Source organism: Dermacentor albipictus, chromosome 5 (genome assembly GCF_038994185.2).
Source record: "Dermacentor albipictus isolate Rhodes 1998 colony chromosome 5, USDA_Dalb.pri_finalv2, whole genome shotgun sequence".
NCBI lineage: Eukaryota > Metazoa > Arthropoda > Arachnida > Ixodida > Ixodidae > Dermacentor > Dermacentor albipictus.
In genome coordinates this window covers 78138485-78158048 of record NC_091825.1, presented here as the reverse complement: position 1 = coordinate 78158048, position 19564 = coordinate 78138485, and positions in this window count along the sequence as shown.

The window sequence follows — 19564 nt, the reverse complement described above, 5'->3', positions numbered from 1 at the left end:
TCGTGCCACTTCGTTGTTTCTAGGAGTGTAGGAAAATGATCGCTCCCATATGGATTACTGATAACTCTCCATTCCAGGTATGGAAGAAGTGACGCTGACCCTATTGCTAAATCTATACATGAAAACGTGTTGTGTGTGGAACTGTAAAAGGTTGGCTCTGCCTTGTTAAATAGGCAGGCTCCAGAAGAAAGAAGGAAGTTCTCTATTGCCCGTCCTCTCGCATCGCATCTTGAGTCACCCCAGAATGTGCTGTGAGCATTGAAGTCTCCGATCATTATAATATAGGGTTCGGGAAGCTGGTCAATCAGCTTTTCAAATTCAGCAATATCAAACCTTTCATAAGGCGGTAAATATATAGAGCAAATAGTTATAAGTTGGTTAAACAATGTAGCCCCAACAGCCACTGCTTCAAATGAACTCTGGAGTGATACATGCTGGCATGCAACTGACTTTAGGACTATGATTGCCACACCGCCAGAAGAAGAATTACCATTATTTCTATCTTTACGGAAAACTATGTACTGTTTTAAGAAGTTCTGGTGTGTAGAGTTTAAATGTGTTTCTTGAACACAGAACAGACGTGGCTGATATTCCGCTAGTAGATCTTTGATATCATCTAGATTGCGAAATAGGCCCCTGGCATTCCATTGAATCATCATAAACATCATAAACCCTTCGCATCATAAGGCGCATCATAAACCCTTCCAAAGATGATACAATAACCTTAGCTGATTCTAGTGGATCAAAAATACCGGATGTTGAATGTCCCCGAACCCTAAACTCCATATTCTGCAGTAATTTCGTCCTGTGTCCTAATCCTGTGTTTCCCACCCTAAATAGCTGCAGTTACCCGGTCATGGATTTTATTAGGATCGAGCCACTTGGTGTAGAAAATGTAATTAAAAACCTAAAGATGTCGTCAAGCCCTGGTCCAGACCTGGTTACCCCAAAGTTTTTGAAAAACACTTCTGTTTACTCATCTTTATTACTTTCAAAAATATTCCAGCAATCTTTGGACACTCATCAGCTCCCTGCAGACTGGAAAATTGGGAAGGTGGTTCCACTTCACAAGTCCGGCGACAAATGCTCACCTCATAACTACCGCCCCATTTCCCTCACTAGCATTCCTTGTAAAGTACTCGAACATATCTTGTTTTCTCATTTAATTAAGCACTTGGATGATAACTCATTCTTCACACGTGCACAGCACGGTTTCCGCAAACATTTGTCCTGTGAAACACAACTGCTTTCGTTCACTCACGATCTTCATCTTATTCTTGATAAAGGTTCATGCGCAGACTGTGTTTTCTTTGACTTTGAAAAGGCTTTCGACAAGGTATGTCACAAACTACTCATTTTTAAGCTTAGTAAACTAAATCTTGACCCTAATCTGTTTGCATGGCTAGAGCACTTTCTTCTTAATCGATCCCAGTTCGTTGCATTTAATAACCACTTCTCCACATCTAGCCCTGTTGAATCTGGCGTTCCTCAAGGTTCAGTGTTAGGCCCTCTTCTTTTTTTGATTTATATTAACGATTTACCCAATGAAATTTCTTCTAACATTTATCTCTTTGCCGACGATTGCGTTATTCTTCGTGAAACCTCTGGCGCCGATGATGCTAACATTCTGCAAAACGACATTAACGCTATCTGTAACTGGTGCGACTTGTGGTTAATGAAACTAAACCCATCTAAGTGCAAAACCATGCGTGTAACCCGCCGTGAACTTCCTCTTCCAACCTATTACCTTAGTAATACTGCCATGGAAGCAGTTACATCCTACAAATACCTAGGTGTCCATTTAACCTCTACTCTTTCTTGGTCTTTACACATCGACAGCGTAATCAATAAAAGTAACCGCATGTTAGGTTATATCCGCCGAAACTTCTCTTCCGCTCCGCCATCATTAAAGTTAATTTTATACAAGACGCTAATTAGGAGTAAAATGGAATACGCTTCGTCAATTTGGGACCCATATGCTGAGACGCTGATCCAGTCTCTCGAACGTGTCCAAAATAATGCCTCGCGTTTCATCCTGAGCAATTATAACCGCATGGCTAGCGTAACTTCCATGAAAAACATCCTCCAACTTCCACCACTTTCTGCTCGTCGCAAATGCTCTCGCCTGGCTTTGTTTCATAAAATATATTTCCATAATTCATATCTGCGCGATAATCTTATTTCATCCCCAACCTACATTTCTCCTCGCATTGATCATCATCACAAAGTTGGAGTTTTGCAGTGTCACACTAGAGCTTGTCAAGAGTCTTTTCTTCCTAGGACGTGTCAAGAATGGAACCACCTTCCCGCCGAGTTGATTGCAATTGAAGACCAAGCACAATTTCGTACGGCCATAATCAACACCATCGCTTCGGACGTCTCATGTGTATGACTACATCACTTGCTGCCTTCTTTGCTTTCTTTGTTATGTAACCTTTTTTTTCCCCCACTCCCCTCTGTAATACCTTGTGGTCTTGAGGGTATAATAAATGAAATGAAATGAAATTATTTGTGTAGCCATATCGAGGAAGATTTTGGTTGTCTGTGTTCAAGAGCACGTAGTAAAGATAGATGGATATGTATACTAGGGCGGTAACCGTTTAGGTTACCGGTCCCTTTCTATGAGTAGTTACAGGAATTTTATCTCTCCTAGCGCGCTCCTGAGAGCGCTGATCTTTCGGCGTCGATGACGCCGGGGATTTTTGATCGACCTCCATAACCTTTTCCGAGGTGCTGGAGGATCGTGAACTAGGCGCTGAAACTCGCGTCCCAGGCCGTGGAGTTCGGATTAGCTTTGGGGCCTGCGGGACTGGAGTCGGCAGGTCCACTTTCGATGTTGATGGAGCAGCACTTGCTGCAGCCACCAGGGGGGGCAGGCGGAGTGATTACCGGGCCACTGTCAGTGACCGCGGTAGACTCCCGAGGGATTTGTGACGCTGCCCCCCGTCGCGCCACCTCGGAAAAGCTCGTGTGATTCAGGTATGACAGACGTTTTCTTGCTTCGTGAAATGTTATATTTTCTTTGACCTTTAATGTAATGATTTATTTTTCTTTCTTCCACTTAGGGCACGTTCTAGAGTAAGCTGGATGGCTTCCGTCACAGTTCACGCAATGTGGAGATGAGTCGCAAGTGTCTGATGCATGATCGTTCGAGCTGCATTTCGCGCAAGTCTGCCGTCCTCGGCATGTCTGGGAACCATGCCCATACCTCTGGCACTTAAAGCACCATCGAGGATTTGGAATGTACGGCCTTACACGTACTTTGATATAGCCTGCATCCACTGTACTAGGCAACACACTGGTACCAAAGGTTAGTACAATGTGCTTTGTTCGAAGTTGTTCGTTATTCCTGCGGATTAGAATTCGTTCTACTTTGATGACATTTTGGTCCTGAAAACCTTCAAGCAGCTCTTCGTTAGTAAGGTCCATGAAGTCGTCTTCGGAGATTACTCCACGGCTTATGTTCATGGTTCGATGTGCGGACACAGTGACCGCTACATCGCCTATGCATTTCAAGTCATTAATTTTCTCATATTGGGATTTATCTTTCAGTTCAAGGAGCAGATCTCCATTAGACATTTTTGTGGCTTTGTAGCCAGGTCCTATCGTGTTGCGAAGACATTTCGCCACCAAGAAGGGGGAGAATTTACGTACGCTCGTGTTGCTTTCACTATGGATTACATGGTACTTTGGGAAATTTTCTTCATTGTTTTTCAAAAAGAATTGAAAGGTTGCATCGGTGCGTCCTCTTTTTAGAGGGCGATCAAGAGAAAGTGTTTTACTAGAAGCCATATAGAGGTAATGAGTTCTGCAGCAGTGCCAACCGCCCACCACCGAGCCCAACATGGGGACGGAGCAGGTCTTACGAGTAAGACAAGCCCTCGCCAGTTGTACGGTGCCACTATAACCCAATCTGGAGTACCCAAGGTTGGCCACCCACACAAGGTTAACCCTCGCTGCCAGGAAAGTTGGAAGTAAACAGAAGAGACGAGAAGACAGGAAAGATTGAATGGAAGAGAAAAAGACGCAGAATGGAGAGGAGGACAGGAAAAGGCAACTACCGATTTCCCCCGGGTGGGTCAGTCCGGCGGTGCCGTCTGCGTGAAGCCGAGGCCAAAGGGGTATGTTGCCGCCACCGAGGGGCCATAAAGGTCCAAACACCCGGCATTGGCTCAACCCCCAGGATCCCCTTTTCCACGGACACGGCTAAGCCGCGCACGGCTACGCGCGGGAGGGTCCAACCCTCGTGTGCTCGGGTACGTGATGTCGCAACACACCAAACGCCTGCTGACGCAGACGCCCCTGCGGGGGCGGGTTCATATCGCTCCAGTAATGCGCATTATGGATTTTGACTTGAGAATTTCTGGAGAATCCTTATCCGTCCAGAGCACTTTTTTTAACAAAATATGGTATTTCGTCACTGTTCACAAGGATCCAATTTGAGAAATCAAGCCTTCATTGAAAGTCTTTTTCTTGCAGCTTTTGATGCAGTTGGAGCTGGTACGGATGTATTTCAGCCTTCCTAAGAACTTTTGACACTGAATACTTTGAAATGCCGACTTCACCACTCACATCACGTACGCTGGAATGAAGGTTTGCAGTCATGAAAGCCAAAATGTCTCTTTCAGCCTCTTCACTGATGGTCCCTTTTCTGTGCCGCTTCTTCTTGGAGCTACCTGTTTCTTTCACTGTCAAGTATCTCCTCATAATTGTGTTCGCGCTAGATCTTCCACTACGTCGCCAATTTCGGCATACCTTTGCAGCTTTCTCCTTGTCGCCCCGTGCCGCTCCCAAGGCTAAGAGCATGTTCGTCTTCTGCTCGCTTCAGTACGGCATGCTTTAGGCACTGCAAACAAATTCTTCGAAATGGTTGCGCGGCACGACAGCAATAGACATTCGAGCTCACGTGCATCTTACCGCTGGCACAGCTTGGAAGAAAAGCGGCGTTGTAACAAATGATGCTCTCTCTCACACAGGTTCCAGATGTATTATGCATGTTGTGCGCGTATTTTTTCTATTCCGCATCGACTTTAACGCTGAAAAAAACATGCTCTTCTCGGCATATCGGAATAAACGGCTGATAACCGCGCGTTCGTCACCGACAGGTGCGAGTGGCTCCTGACGAAGCGCTTTTTCGGAGCGTCATGGCGCCATCACCAGTCGCTGCCGGTAATGTCAGAGCCGAGCACAGGTTGAAGCCCTTTCTACTAAGTGAAGGGAAGGCGCTGCGCTGGCGATATTTTTACAAATCACTCATGAGAGCGCTGTAATCGCGGCGCATTCGGTCACACAGAGCGCGCTGTCACGTGTTTTTCAAACTCCGCGGGCCTTCTTTTTTCCCGAATAAAAATGGCCACGCTAAGTATATCTTGTTGGAAGTACCTGGGTTGGAGAATACTTGTTAAGCTCCACAGCTTTCCTATTGACGCCTGAACGTTTCAAGCTATATTCAAAAAGCAAATTAATATATCTCGGCTAATAACTAAAAGAAAGATGAGAAAGAAAATGATACTGTATGTTTAGATAAACCCTAACAACATCCACGCAATTTCTGTTCTGAAGAAAGCATAAGTTTTTTTCAAAATCTTGGCCCAAGTCAGCTGAGACACCCTGTATGTTGATGTCGCACACACTAGTCTCATGTTGTCTTGAAGTTGCTATTTAACTCGTGTTATGGTTGCAGTGCTGTGATTTTCTTTTCTGGTGTTTACACTGTTACTATTTTTTTTCACGTTATGTCCCCCTCTTCTTCCTGGCACTATGCTCCATTTAGAAGAATGTCTGGCTTGGTGAATAATTAAAGAAAATATATATATTCCGGGACTGTGCGATGGGCTGAGAACAAGGTCACTCACATGTATTGTCCACGACGTCATTCCGGCCTCATGAATAAGAAAATATAATGTAGGTAAGAGTGTGCGGATATTCAATATTTGCAATACGAATCGAATTGTCATTGCTATTCGATTTAGATTCGCCCTGAGAATTCACTATGCGAAATCGTCGAATTAAGGTTTCCTTCTAGTGGGGCAACAGCAGTTCTTTTGATCTACTGGGAGAAAAACCGTTGCATATGGAAACTCGTCAGCAGGACTCCGATGCGGGATAACCATGATTGTTGCACAGATGATCGAGTTCATGAATAAACAAGAGTAGTTCGCCTATACAGAATATTTACCAGTCATTGAATAAACGAGTGTCACCTCGGACAGTCCCACTTTCTCTATTTAGATGTAGTTGATTATTTGCAAATGTAACAAAGTTTGGATTCCTTCAAAATAATGCGCGGCGCTCAAGATTTGTTCTTATGTCCTTCAGCGAGCTCTTCCCTTTACGCGTGTATTAGGGACGGGCTGTTTTTCTTTAATGCGATAGAATTTGTATGGACGCTCCAGGCGAATTTTCGCCGTTGTCGTTGCCGTTGTAGTTTGTCAACGGCGTCTGCGTTGCCGTGAGGCTCCGCATTATGTTTACGTATCTCTATGTTATATGCTTACCATGCCGTTTATGGTGATTATATTGCTAAACTAGTGAATCATTAAAGTTGCTCGGACCGTGTCTTGTGTTCTTGAGTAAGTTATTGCGCACAATTTCCAGAATGACAGGTCACAAACAAATGTGATGAAACGTAACATTCATGACGCATTCGTTTTATCTTAAATGTTCTCCAACTATTAGGTATTAAATGTGCTAGCAATATCAGCGATCAAGCCTGAAAGTGACGTAATTTTTGCTGGCGCCGCTCCTTACGGGTAGCGCAATGGCACCTGCGTTATGCTGGTACAGGCCCAAGATGGCGTGATAAAGCTTTTAAGGATGCCATAAATTTGTGCGCACCCCCTTTTGTCATGTACGCGTTAGTCGGATCCACCTATCATTATCACACCGTCCAACAAGTTGAAGCACAACGCTAAATATTGCTATCGCGGTCAGTGCTTCGCTCTTCGTGCTAAACGGCAATTTATTTCTTCATTACTGTCATTTTCATCGCGTAGCCGATGCGATCGTACTTTACCCAGTTTCGTTCTTTGAATCAGCGCGGAAAACGACGGAAACACAAAAAGGATTGAAGGACAGAGGATTTCCCGGTTTCTGATTTCCCAGCTTCAGAGTTGACCTGACATCCACTTGTCAACGGCGTTGTGTGCCTGCGTCCTTCGGTGGATGATGTCGGCTGTTCTGGAAATTCTCCCGTATACGTCTTCGAGTAAACTCCCTACCTTCTCATCTTCGTGTCTTTCTCTCTCTCTGTCACAGACACACACACACACATACGATCATTTTTGTCTACTGCGTGGAGAAGTTTCTTGCCATTACCACTGGGGAAATAAAATAATGGGAAGGATAAGAAATGCCGGTTTGTTTGGACTGTTTGGATAGCAATATATTGGCCAGAAAGACCAAGTCTTCGAACGCGCTTCGAATAACTTGTGCCATTGACCTGGTGAACATTGATGAACACCTGCCGCAGACCGACGGTTAGCTTTTTTTGTACTTTTGTTAACTCCACGCCTTAATTATCGATCAGAATTTTAAAGTGCCAACTGACGTAAATACACCCGTCTATGCTGGCAGCTGTATTTCAGCTGTTAATATTTACGCCCAGTTGGCCCGGAACAAACAATAAAAAGTAAGCTTTATTACGACTCTTAAAGATAGTTTAAATTCTTGTTTTCATTAGGTCATGGTGACCGAAAGTTCATATTCAAGTGAATTTGAAGTGCTAAATTTGCCTGGTTGCACGTCTCTTTCTTGATAAAAAAACTATCTTGATAAGAAAACGATGGCGTTCTTACGACACCGGTTCAAGATAGGTTTGAATGCGCACTATACTCTCGAATTATTCTCGAATTACCGGTGATTACGAAATACTTAGGGTCAAGTGTAAATATGGTGTTTACCGGTGACGTATTGCTCAACTGGAGGGTCTCCACTTTCGCTTCTATCTTTCTTTATACAGATTTTTCGGATGGATAAACGACAATTATTACACATTGCTCTTGGCAGGGGATATCAACGCTGAATTTTTTTAGCCACTCAGTACTACCAGTTCAGCTTAAGAACATGCTTGAAGTAATTGCGCTGACAAATTTGACAAAACAAAGAGCATGTGTGCAGTTGAGTACGTCAACATGCATCGACGCTTCTATACCAAATTGCAAAGATCTGGCAATCGACTCAGGATATCTCTGATCACATGTTACTGTGCATTCGCCCATATACATTGCGCAAATCGTTAACAAACCATACTTGAAAATCAAAAAGGAACGTTCTGTCGCATACCGTGACGTACACCAGGTGACACTGTAGCGTTTTCGTTCAAGTTTATTTCCCACAGACTGGCAGTCCATCTACGGCAGTGATAACGCTACTTGCATGTATGAGCTACTGTTAGGGTTGGCCTCTGACACCACGTGGCGAACGAAATTTCATCCGACCATCTTCGTCGAAATGAGGCGTGACTTCTCCTGCGATGGTTGGCGTCACGCACCTCGCGCAAAAAGAACTTTCACCCGACTTTCTTCCCCCAGGCCTCGTCGAAATGAAGCGTGACATCTTACTTCGCAATGACCGTTTCGAGTGTCTACCTGTCTGCCGGAAGCCCCGCAGTGTACAGCCTCTTTTGTGTGTGTGTGTGTGTGTGTGTGTGTGTGTGTGTGTGTGTGCAAGTTTATGGAGGCCCTTTCCTCGAATTGGACCTAGAAGAGAAGTTCCATGTACCCGCAAAGCGCAGAAGAGGCGGACAGACGTCTACAGTTCCGGGAGGCGGGACGACCTCTTCCTCTCAGCAGGCTCGGTTAACCAGAGGAGGAGGGGCCCTCTTTCCGTGCCGATCACGTGACATCGACGGAAGCAAGATCCCGCCCACGATTGTAGAGAGCCTATTTAAGGGGCTCCGAAATGTACTTTTAATCACATCATGCTCTTCTCATTTTCTTTCATCTACCTTTGAATAAACCGTGCAAGTTTCGCACGAGAAATCGTCTCGCCCTTGGTTGGTCGCCATGGTCTACCGGATGCATGCAGCCCGCAGACAACGCCACGCTACCCAATAAGTAACGTCGGTCGAGCTTCGATAGGCAGGCACCGCTACTTCTCGGCAGCAGTAAGATAAGCTACCCTGGAGTACGCAACACTACTAAGTGAGAAATTTAAAACAGTCTCAGTCGGAAGGTCCCCTTACGTCACAAGGACCCCTAACCGGGAGATTAGAAAGCCCCGTATATTTGGGAATGCCTCAAAGCTATCCACGATAAAATTGCAATGTTTTAAGGTTTTCTAGGACAAAATCGCCTCTGATTTACAAGCGTTCAATAAGCACTAAATAACCAAGTATCATTTGGTGTAGATAGTAAAAAACAATACTTTGATAACCCGTTTATCATCTAGTATCTAGAAAACCTGTCTGAAAGACAGAAATATTCGAATAAAAATGAAAAATGTAAAAGGAAACATTGAAAAGGTCAAATTCTTTCCTATAAGGCTACGCTGAAGGAAACAATGACCCCTGAGATTAAAGTATATATCAATACTTACATTGGCCGTTAACTAGCTGACCTTTCAAACGTGTACGCGTGTGTGCGTTTTGCCTCAGTCGCAAACAGTGCGCATGATGCTCCCTACATCGAAGTCACGCCTTCACGAACAGGTGAATGTGCATATCTGTCATTAGTCAGACGTTGTAGCGGCGTTTTGTCCCTCAGAAATAGCAACTGCACCGACGCGCTTGATATTATTACCGCTGCTCTAAAATAGTGATCATTCAAATATTTAACCTGGCGATTCCTCGAGACAACTGCAAGTCAAATATGCTATTTTTTAAGGCTGTGGCAAAAGTAATATATCGAACTACAGGCCGGTTTTCGTATTGCTCTATTTGATCCGTAGCAATATCTCTTTCGTTACCGCGAGATAATGGTCGTTCTTTATAGGTCTCGGAAAAGAATTATTTACCACTTGAAATAATATTGCAACACACATTGAAGCATAGCACATTGGGCATAAGAAAACGCTCTCTCGAAAAACATACTTTGCAAAACAAGAAAATTTATTAATACACAGAAATTCTAGGAAGCGCCATTTTTGCTGTCAGTTGATAAAAACAACAATAAAAAAGATGATATCTACGTAAAGCTTAATATCAAAGGAAATTGAGAATATAAATCTTGAAGATAAATAACGCAGGAATAGTCCATGAAAAAATTATCAGTACGTCGCCGTTCTTCGGATACAAAAAAAAAGAAACTAAAGCCAGAAACTGATCCATCGATCGTGCCATGCGGTGAAGCAGTTCCTGGGTTTTGTGAAGCATAAGTGCACTCTGCACTTTTCTCACAAAACATCTGGTTTTTACAGCGAAGCTGCTAAGGGCTACTTTCTCCACCATCGTGCCCGCGTGTAGAAAAAAAATCCCGAAGATAGCGCAATGCCGGGCCAACCCGCGGCGAATGTGACGCAGGTGTTAAGCACTTCCCGTACTGGGCCGATGTCGAAGATATTGCAATGCCGGACCGACTCATGGCGGACGTGTAGTTCGTCATTAAGGACGGCCCATATAAAAAGCTTTGTTGGTCATCCATCTTCACAGAGCGGACGGCACTGAATTTTGTTCAACTTTGCGGTGCTCGTAACACATTTTGCAGTTCCGCTCTTTCGGCATCTTCTGAGGATGGTCCGATGAGAAGTCCAATGAACGTACTTCACCTGTTCGTTTGGACTCATGCACCTCTTTCCAGGACCGACCGCTCTGAGCGTAGCTGCGCAACTATAGAATTAAGCATCCAAGCATATATTTATCACGTCTGCAACGAAGAGCAGAAAAAATCCCACGCCGTTGTAAACTGTCTTGCGCTGCTACGTAGTGCTGGGCCGAGACCCACTTAACACAAGACATCTTGAAGACATATTGGGCCAGCCAGGAAGAACTAAAACGTCTACAACTATCTAGGACGTTTACAAGATGTCTTTTTGCACACGTCTGGAAGACGTTCTGCGAAAGACGGCTGGGAGACGTCTTGTTAAGGTGTTTTCGGCTTACATCTTGCTAAGACGTCTTTAAAACATCGTGGAAAGACGGCTTGAGAACGTTTTGCGTAAACTTATGGAAGATACCTGTGTTAATCTGTCTTGGATATGTCTAAAAAAGAGACGTTCTGGTGCTTTTCTCGTCTTACGTGACTGTTGCATATCCAAAAATGACTATACCTATACATACTTGCCCTTCTTGGTACACTGTAATAGCGCCTACACGTACACATAAAAAAACATGGATACGTAAAGCGCAATCGGTTGTCCGGTGAAGCAGAGAGAAAGAAAGTTCAACAAGAGCGCACACTCCCATAGAGCCCAGCGTCCGAATTGACTGTTGCACACCAAGCGGATGGTATTAACACTTTCCGGTTTCGGTTTTGGGCGCATGTTTTTTTTCCGCTTCTGCTGAATCAAGCGCGGCTTTGGCACGGAATCATCTTAGTAAAAATTATTGCGAACGATGTTTAGAAGCGTCCAGCGAATCTGTGTCACGTGTAATTTCATAAAGAAAACGCAAGAAGTCTTCTGAAATGAAGAAATGTTTGTTTTATTCTACATATATGCTCGTTACAGGCTTCTTGTGCATTCATCCAAAGTTGTGCCACCAGGTAAGCAGCAGTCGTTGCCGTACGAAGCTCCACCGAATGCCATCAGCTGAGAAAAAGCAAATTACAATCATTTTGGTGTATTGACCTAACAGGAATATTGCGTGCAGATGCGAAACGTGCGTAAGTGGTGAATGAGCGGCATCACAGAGAAATTCCTTTTTACATACATTTCGTAGCAAGTGGACTCCTCCCAAAGAATGCCATAAAATATGAAGAAAACATCCGATTTTAAAGCATCCCTCTCTACCCAGGCATTATTTCCTGCCCTTTAAAAGCGCAAATACATGGGTGACTGCGTGTTTTCCAAACAACTTGACCTCAGTCGACGCGATGGTACACCAAGCACACAGAGGTGGCTACAACGCAGGTTCTCAGCCAGACCATGTTACACGCTCGCAGAATGCCTTCTAGTCGCACTGAAGACAAATTCGCGGGTGCAAAACCTGTTTTCAGTCACTCAGGAGACAGAAATGCAAAGTTCTTGAGCTCCTCGGCGTTATCTCTTACGCGTCCAGGTGGCGCAAGCAACAAACTCCCGTGCTATCATTCTCGGCAATCGCTCATCGCGTTTTCGACAAGCGTGAGTACCGAAACAAGGTATTTGTTGTTGCAGGGTCATAAAAAGCGTCACAAACTTGTGTCACTAAATTTCACGGCCAGCTTGCTTTTTTTGCTAACGGCTTCACAACCCCAGGCCAGCGAGCATGCCTCAAAAGTATCTCAAAAAAGTTACGAAATACAATAATTTTTGGGGTCAGAGAATGCGTCACGAACTTCTCCCAGTAAGATTCAGTGCACGCGAAACTGCGGCAGACAGCCGAGCTGCTTTTCGCTAACTGCGCCACTTCGCCGAGCGCGGCCACTGTGCTTGGAAAGTACCCCAAAAAGTAGCGAAATCAGACGATGTTTTACAGGTTTCGCCACACAGTCACGCTGTGCGCACGGTAGTAGCAACATACATAACGAAAGCTTATGACAATATAGACCATGAAATCATTATATCCAACCTCATCGACCTGGGACTTCCACCGCGGGTGATAAGATTCATCTACTCATTCCTTCAGAATCGCACATTTGCGATTAGAGTAGATGGAAGGCAAAAAACATACTTCCCTTCAAACAGAGGAGTCCCACAAGGTTCGGTTTTGGCTCCTCTTCTCTTCAACGTTGCTCTAATACCTCTAGCCTGGCAACTACATCGGATTCCAGACGTGAGGTTCTTAATCTATGCGGATGACGTCACTTTGTGGTCCGTGCATGAAGATATATCTAGACAAACTCAACAGCTTCAAGAAGCCCTTGATGTTCTGAACTACGCTCAGAAAGCAGGGTTGGACATTTCCGCCCAAAAATCAAGCTATGTTGTGGTGGCCAACAAGAAAGGACGCACAAGAATCACGCAGCACCCCTTTACATTTAGACTCGGCGCAGTGACAATCCCTGAGGCTTCTGAGGTCCGCATACTGGGTCTCGATATTCACCACTCCGGAAGTGGTGCACACTGGCTCCATAAAACCAGACAGAGTTCGAGAAAAACACTTCACCTTATTCGTCGCATTGCAGCAAAAGCAGCTGGAGCTCGTACTGACGTAGCTCGACGGTTGGTGCGTGCAGTCTTGCCGCCACGCATTTTATATCAGGCACAATTTCAATGGCTGACTTTGGCACAGCTGGCACAGTCGGAGACGATTAATCGCGATGCTATGCGCACAATCGCAGCAGTGCCCCGCATCACTCCGATAGCAACCTTACAGGAACATGCCCAGCTCAACACAATTGCAGAGCTAATTTTGCAACGTGAAAAAGCACGTGAAATAAAAAAGCTACTTGTTCCGGCTGTCGCAGCGTTGCATGCTCATGTGCAACGCGGCTCTCGGATTGACAATCAGCCCTATCCAATGCCTCCTGGGGAATTCACCAGCATCACAAATAATAAGCCAACGATGTTACGGCGCAGAGATACAACAGGTATTATTGACGAACACAATATCGTCGATGCATCATGCGCTAACATCTGCAAAGTCTATACGGATGCTGCCATTCTCCCAGACGGCGGAAGGACATCATTCCTGAGTACTACGCATAATTTCATCACCGGCCACCAGCGCTATTTATCAACGGAAGCCAGCGCTCTAGTAATGGAACTTCAAGCCATCCACGACGCTGTGCAAGATGCGATATCTAAGGTGCCTACCATCAAGCAACTAGATATCTTCACTGATTCTTTAGCGGCTATTCAGGAACTCAAGAAGGTTGATAAGGCGATGGAAATATGTGAGACAATACACACTATGAATAGTAAAAGAGCTACATGCGTCAAGGTACACTGGAGTCAAGGCCATTCAGCGAACCCTCACAACATTGCTGCTGACCAGCACGCACACTGCCCTCCTAATCCTGATCCTCCCACCCCAACCCCGTAACTCGCTCCGAGCCCGTAAAAATGTTCCCCGGCAGGACACACGCACTTTTATCCCACCGTGTGTCTGCTCCCTCCCCCTTCACCTTACTAGGGCGGAGGAAGTTGTGCTTAGGAGGCTTCGGGCCGGGGTGGCCCTTACACCGGCTGTTGTCTCAAGGTGGAACTGGTCGCATTTACCACTGGGTGCTACGTGTCCATACTGCTCCGTTCCTGTGGTGGAAGCAGATGCATACCGCCTAATATGGACATGTACGGGTTTACAATCGGAGCGCTCGCGTTTCTTACTGCAAGCCGGCCTCCGCTACAGTGTGACAACCAGCTATGACCGCTGGATACATGGCAACAGATTCCACAAAACACTACTCCAATTCATACACAACACAGGTCTCACAGCACACATATAATACACATATACGCTCCAAGAATTATGCCTTAGGGGCAAGTCTTTATTGCAATAAAAAAAAATTGTTAGAATTATGTCCGGGGTCAGAGAAAGCGCCAAACCTTGTACCGTTCAGTACACGCCAAACTGCGTCCCACGGCCAAGGTGCTATTCGTCACAAAGTCAGGTGCGGCGAGCGTGCCCCAAAACTACCCAAATAAGTTATAATAATGCTTGGGCTCATAGAAAGCGTGCAAACATCTTCCAGCACGAGTAATTAACTCAAATTAACTAGGCCTGGACGGCGGAGCTGTTTCTCGATAACTGCGTCACTATATAGGTTCAGTTTTGTGCAGTAAGCCTAAATGTGCTTGAATTGCGTCGCAGACTGTCAAACAAAATTTCTCACCTTGCTGTTGTCCAGTACTGCAGTGCTGCCGTGTCCAAATGCAAACGGAAGGCAAGAAAACGCCGGGAGCCCGACAAGCGGGCTACATCCAAAAGAGACGGGTCGCCGAGCAGGCGAGCTTCACATGCGCAGCCGGCCTCGCTTGCTTCGGTGACATGTCTGGCGAATGCCGCTAGCTTGTTGCTAGGTTACGCTAAAAAAAAAATAAGTCGCGAAGTATAAGTTCAGTTATACGCAAAACGTTTTACTTTTAGCGGGAAAGAATAAAAAAAGTTGAACGTTGTTTGTAACTTCATTTCATATTCTTTTCGCCGATGCTCGCATCAGCTAACGGATGGAGTTGACACTGGGCGTGACGTGTTTCCTGTTGCCAGTTTTTGCCGAGTGTCCCCTCTTCTTTAATTTTTTTCGCTATAGGTGTAGTCTGTTGGTTCGGGTTGGCGCCTGTGTAGTTGATTGATGTGTGGTGTTTTCTGGCGCAAGGGCCAGGTTTGGCCAAAGAGCGCCATGACAAGTGGTAGTGTTAACGATGTAATATGGAAGATGTGACTTGGCTGTAAAGTGGCCTAAAAATAGTCGCTGTGAATGCGTAAAATCTATGTACTATAAAATTATGGCGATGACTAATGACGAATACTATGAACATTAAAATCCATCGTAGAAGAATGATGCAAACTAAAAATATATAGGATGGTAAAATTACATGGAGCACTGCTGCCTCTCCAGAGCTCTTGTAAAACAAGGGCCTAGAGGCATGCGCTATACTAAAGAGCTATCGCAGCGGCATCCTCTGAACAGAGGACCCGCTACGAACATGTGGGGCTAAAAACATGCAAGACAACATCTTTCAGAAAACTTAGGACTGCGTTGGTGTCAAATAAAGGTTCTGGGCCGAGTAGCATTACGGGATGTAGGGGCATGTGCTGGCGGTATGCTAGGGAAAAATGTTTCCGTCTTTCTGATTCGGCTGCCCGACACTCCAGGAGGACGTGGAGGACGGTCAGCCTCTCCCCGCATCTACCACAGGTTGGAGGATCATTTCCAGTGAGTAGAAAGTTATGCGTGCCAAACGTGTGTCCTATTCTGAGGCGACAGAATAGGACTTCTGTTCGCCGTGATTTTGTTACGGAGGGCCAAGAACCTAACTGTGGCTTTATTACGTGCAGTTTATTATTTACTTCTGCGTCCCACATACGTTGCCAGTGGTTTCGCAGTTTTCTTCTTAAGAAAGGCTTCAGGTCTGTGACAGGGACTGAAGCAGTAGGACTAACAGCATGCAATGAAATGGATGTGGCCATCTGGTCCGCTAGTACGTTTCCCTCAATGCCCCTATGTCCAGGCACCCAGCATATAATGACATGCTGGTTAGACATATACGCTCTACAGAGAATGGAATAGAGCTCAGTAATTACGGGGTTTCTGTGTTTACAGTGTGACTTCAAGGCTTTCACGACGCTTAAGGAGTCTGTAAATAAAATTGTTTTTTGAATATTTGATTTTCGGATATGTTTCACAGCCGACAATAGTGCATGGGCCTCAGCCATAAATATACTTGTTTCAGGGTGCAGTACACCGGATTCCGAGAACGATGGACCAATGGCTGCGTAGGACACCCCGGCATGCGACTTAGAAGCGTCTGTGTAAAACTCTGTGCACGAGTACTTGTACTGGAGCTCCAAGAAATGCATTTTGATATGTGTCTCTGGCGCATGTTTAGTGACCTCTACAAAGGATGTGTCACACTCTATCAGCTGCCACTCCCAGGGCGGTACTAGCTTAGCTGGAGGCATTAAGCGTTGTTCAAAAACCGGGACATCCATTTCCGTGCTAAGTTCTCTTGCACGCAGTGAGAAAGGAAGTCTAATAGAGGGTCTGTTATGAAAAAGTGTTTCACACGTCAAGTCGTTAGCGGTTGTGAAACATGGATGTTCCTTATTAGAGCGAACCTTGAGAAAATATGTTAAGGTGATGTTTGTTCTCTGAAGATGGAGTGGCCACTCATCTGACTCTACATATAGGCTCTCAACAGGGCTTGTCCTAAACGCGCCAGTGGATAGACGGATACCCAGATGGTGAACGGGGTCTAACATCTTAAGCGCACTCGGTGCCGCAGAGTGATAAACTACGGCACCGTAATCTAACCGTGATCGAACTAGGCTCTTGTAAATATTCAATAAACACTGTCTGTCGCTACCCCACGTTGTGTGGGATAGGATTTTAAGTAGGGTCATTGTCCTTAGACATTTTTCTTTAAGGTATTTAATGTGCTGAATAAAAGTAAGCTTGGAGTCAAGTATAATACCTAGAAATTTGTGTTCTTGGTTAATAGGTATTTGATGTCCACACAGTTGGACACAAGGATCTGGAACAAGGCCTCTCTTTCTAGTAAAAAGAACACAAGAGCTTTTGTGGGGGTTGATTTTAAATCCGTTCATGTCTGCCCACTTGGAAACCTTGTTCAAGCCCTGCTGCACCTGTCTCTCGCATACTGCGAGGTTACAGGATTTGAAGCCGATTTGAATGTCGTCTACGTAGATGGAATAAAAAATGGCAGGTGGTAATGAAGCACGAAGCGTGTTCACCTTCACAATAAATAGCGTACAACTGAGCACGCCTCCTTGGGGTACACCTGTTTCTTGTGTGAAAGGTCGTGACAATACGTTGCCAATTTTCACGCGGAAGATGCGATTCAACAAATAGCTTTCAATGATTTTCAGCATATTTCCGCAGATGCCCATTTCCGACAAGTCTCGCAAGATGCCGTAACGCCATGCTGTGTCATATGCCTTCTCCATGTCAAGAAATATTGATAAGAAGGACTGTCTATGTACATATGCATCACGAATATATCCTTCAATGCGTACAAGATGATCTGTTGTCGACCTGCCTTCTCTGAAGCCACACTGATAAGGATCAAGTATATTGTTGAGTTCAAGAAAATTCATGAGTCTCCGATAATCATTTTTTCAAAAAGCTTGCACATGCAGCTTGTAAGAGCTATCGGGCGATATCTTGCCGCCAGGGATGGGTCTTTCCCCGGCTTCAAAACAGGGACCACAATTGCTTCTTTCCATGTGTGTGGAAGGTATCCAGCGGCCCAAATAGTGTTGAAGAGTGCGAGTAGTGTAACTTGTGTGTCAGAGTGCAAGTTTTTGATCATGTCATACATGACTCGGTCAGGTCCCGGTGCAGTGCTCTTGCATGAAATCAAGGCAGCTCTTAATTCGGCAATACTGAATGGCCGGTTATACGCCTCGTCATGTCTGCATTTACGTACAAATGGCTTGAGTTCCTCTATTTCTTTGTATTTAAGGAATGATTCAGAATAGTGTGTTGAGCTCGATACACGCTCAAAGTGTTCCCCAAGAGTGTCTGCCTGGTCTTGCAAGGTATCCCCTTCGTCATTCACCAAAGGCAACGGATGGATTTGTTGCCCTTGCAGCTTTCTCAAGCCATTCCACACTTTTGCCTCCTGCGTGTAAGAATTAATGCCAGAGAGGAACCTCACCCAGCTTTCTCTCTTTGCCTGACGTCGTGTCCGCCTTCCCTGTGATTTAATTTGTTTAAAGTGTATTAGATTTTCGGCATTAGGTGATCTGCGCAATACACCCCATGCCTTGTTCTGTCTCCTTCGCGCCTCTCTACAGTTTTCGTTCCACCAGGGAACACGTCTTCTTAGTGAACCACCATTCGTCTGTTGAATAAACTTCTCGGCTAAATCAATAATAAAAGCAGTAAAATATGCAATGGCATCATCTATAGTAAAATTATTTATAAAATCTGGTGATAAATAAGATGATTCTTTAAAATGCTCCCAATCCGCCGATGCTAGTTTCCATCGAGGAATATGCGGAGGGTTCTCATGCAAAGTAGTCAGGTTTAAAATTACCGCGAAGTGGTCACTTCCATACAAATTATTGATCACGGACCATTCTAGGTGAGGCATAAGAGAAGGAGAACCGATTGCTAAATCTATTGCTGAATATGTGTTGTATTGGACACTGTAATACGTCGGCTCCTTCTTGTTAAAAAGGCAGGCATCAGAGGTCAAAAGAAAATTTTCAATTAATCGACCTCTAGCGTCGCATCGCGAATCTCCCCACATCGTGTTGTGGGCATTAAAATCACCCACGAGTATGTAGGGGTCAGGAAGCTGATTAATTAAGTTATGGAAATCGGTTTTTTTCAAGTGAGAGTTAGGCGGTATGTATAGAGAGCACACAGTTACCAGTTTGTTAAAAAGGATTGCCCTAACCGATACGGCCTTAAGGGGCGTCTGGAGGGCAATCTGTTGACAAGCTACAGATTTATCCGCAAATATTGCAACACCGCCGGAGGCGTGAGCCTCGTTGCGGTCTTTGCGATAGATTATGTGCTGACGTAAAAAGTTTGTCTGTGTGGGTTTCAGATGTGTCTCTTGAACACACAGCAACCTTGGATTATGTTTGTGTAACAGTTCTTTAATGTCGTCGAGGTTACGTAAAGGTCCTCGTACGTTCCACTGTAATATTTGTGTTTCCATTATGATAATGTGTTGGGTGCTGTGTGTTTAAGAGATAACGATTAATTCACGGGCCTTTTTGAGGCGCCGTGACGGGAGTTTTGTCTTTTTTGGAGCGGTCGAGAGCGCCTCGCCGCTCCTTAGGCGCTGGTGGCGCCGTCTTGCTGGTGGTTGTGTCCATCGCCTCTTGCGAGGCTCTGAACACGCGCTC